The sequence below is a fragment of the Pongo pygmaeus genome, chromosome 2, assembly GCF_028885625.2.
Source record: "Pongo pygmaeus isolate AG05252 chromosome 2, NHGRI_mPonPyg2-v2.0_pri, whole genome shotgun sequence".
Taxonomy (NCBI): domain Eukaryota; kingdom Metazoa; phylum Chordata; class Mammalia; order Primates; family Hominidae; genus Pongo; species Pongo pygmaeus.
The window spans coordinates 33,794,071-33,796,778 of NC_085930.1; the positions used below are offsets into that span (position 1 = coordinate 33,794,071).

The following is a 2,708-nucleotide window of genomic DNA, read 5'->3' on the forward strand; positions in this document are numbered from 1 at the left end:
GCAAACTATTAAACCTAAGCATAAAAATATGGCCCAGAAAGATGGGTTTTCCATGCCTGATTAAATGAATAACTTGCTAATGTGGAGCATAACATTTGATTTAAAATATAGCCATTATGCATGGTGATCATTTCCAGCAGGGAAAGCCCTAGAAAAACAAACCGTATTCCTCAAATTTCAATCAGTGTAAAAAACAATTCTCAATCCTTTTGTAGTTTATAAGCATAATGGTTGGGTTTTTATATGCATGTGTGAAATGTGCTTCCCTCAAACCTTGTTACAATGTCAGCACATTACCCACCTGACATGAAAGTAATAAAGTAAAATAATTATCCTTTCATCATTCAGTGGCTCTTTTTGTTTCCGTAATATATATTTTATGCTTAAGTCTACTTAGCTTCAAGTATCTTCATTTTTTCTTTTTAATAGCTTAATCAGTACCAGTGCTTCAAGTAACTTTACAAGAATAATTTTGCAATACTATCAAATACTAGGATTTATATTTAAAATCCGGTTCACCTTGAAAATCTAGTGATCTTCTAAATTATCTAAGTTTTTGCAGTGGTAGTTAGGGTGGGACTTGTAACTTTTATAAGACTGGATATTCAAGTTTTTAAATCTTAACTACCACTAAAATATTTACACAGGTCCCAAATGAATATTAATATGACCAATATCACCAAAGGAATCTCTTATTAAGGCTTAAGCAATCTTTCTAAACTGGTATTAGGAACATGGCTTTCAGAATAAGGTGAATTGAGCATGTTCCCAAAAATCCTGCAAATAATGTATAAATTTAGTTAAGGCAAAAAAAATTAGTAGGGAAAATAGACCTATGAGCTTTCTTGACAGCAAATTGAAAGTCAAGAATGTGATGTGGCTGTCACTAAAAATGAATACTTTCCAGGTAAAGAGATGCCACACTCATTTTATTCAGTGGTAGACAGACCACTTCTGAAATGCTGTATTGATTCTGCAGACATCTAAGAGACTCATCAACAAACAGGGGAGGCTTCAGAGATGGCTAGGATGGTAAAGGGTCTGAAAAACATGTCTTTTGGGGAACATTTGAAAGAACTTAGAGTGAATGACTACAGAAGAGTTGGATGTCACAGGTATGGGTGACACAGACACACGAATGATCTCTGGAAATATTTGAAGAGCTGTCAAAAAAGAGAGAAATTTAACTTCCTCTTTTTCTCAGCAAATGGCAGAATAGAAACACATGAGTGTATCAGGAAGGTTAAGATTAAGAACACAGCTTTGAAGTCAGACTGTGGAATTAAGACTTGGTTCCAGCCATTGTTGGATATGTAAACTTGGCAAACTAGTTGTTCACTAGAAAAAAAAGCAATATTAGAAGTACCCATCCTTAGGTAAGGACTAAATGAGATGATAGATATGATAGACTCAGAACAATGCCTGACAAGTTTTCAGATAACCATTTGCATCAGTTAATTTAATAGAGATGCCTGAAAATGCATTGAGCCACTTCTAGAAGGAAATTCAGCAAAGACTAAATGACCATCAGCCAGGGATGCTATGGTAAGTATCCCTGCATTGGGTAGAAGAACTAGGTAACCTGTAAAAACCCTCTCAACTCAAAAATTCTTCACTGTTGTTAACTAGTGCTTCACTCTCCCTCCCCTGTGCTCACAGCACTTTGTTCAACCAGTACTGCAGAATTTATCACACTTTCTCATCAGTAGTTATGAACATGTTTGTCTCCCACCTAGTTGGTGAGCTCCTCAAGGTCAGACTGTGCTTCATCCATCTTTGTCCCCTATGCATCTTGCCCAGTGCCTGGCATACAGCAAGCGTTCAATAAACACTTGTTGAAGAAAGAAGATGCTCAGGGCTCAGGGCTAATGTGGACTCCTGGCTGCTTCTCTATCTGTGTGACAATTCCTTCAGGAAAGGGCCCAGCTAATATTCAATCCAGGAAGCTTTCGAATTCTTGTGGTTATGCTAGAAATATGACTTGGCGGGCATGACTTTTCTAGGTGAATAAGCATTCTAATTGCACAGCGTTGAGTACATTGTGAATTTATGACATTTGGACAGATTCCTGATCCCCAACATGTGTAGTTGCCTCCTGGCCACAGGCTGTGGCTCTTTCAGTTGATGCACATACTCTCTGCTGTCCTGTTCTCCAGCTGATGAAGTGGTTCAGTCCACACTCATGGAGATCCTTATGGACATCTTCCTTTTTCTGTACTAGAAGTTCCTAAAAGTGGTAAGAGGCTTAAAATTGCACTCCAGCTATAGTATTCAAAATTAAAAAGACACCTATTCATCTATCAGGAAACTATGCTTGCATGATTACTAACTCTGATTCTTGTAGTGCCTAACTTCTTCTCTGGATAAAACTGAGGCATCTTTCAGATCCCCAGACTTATTGATCTTTAATGCTTGCTCAAGTACTTATCAAAATATTATTGTTCCTTCAGCCACTCAATAAATACTTGATGAGTAACTAAGAAGTATCCTAATGGCATGACAGCTTCCAAACTTGCCTAAATTATAACCATGGAGGGGCTTATGTACTCAGAGAAAGTGGTTTAACTGTCATTCAGTGGAGGAAAAATGTTTTAATACTTTAGACATTGAATTAAACCTGTTCTTAAAGAACCAAAACTCGCCAAACTACCTAAAAACTCAGGATGGGAGATGAATAGAAGTAGCAAATGAACTGCCTGCCCTGGTAA

The 2,708-nt window shown here is 37.3% G+C and overlaps 1 non-coding gene across 1 annotated transcript; it reads left to right on the forward strand.

Annotated features, from left to right (window-relative positions):
- Window positions 1-203: 203 nt before the first annotated feature.
- On the forward strand, window positions 204-307 carry LOC129034441 (small nucleolar RNA U13). The gene has a single exon (XR_008501916.1). It is a non-coding gene; the product is annotated as a small nucleolar RNA U13 (small nucleolar RNA).
- The last annotated feature ends 2,401 nt before the right edge of the window (window positions 308-2,708 follow it).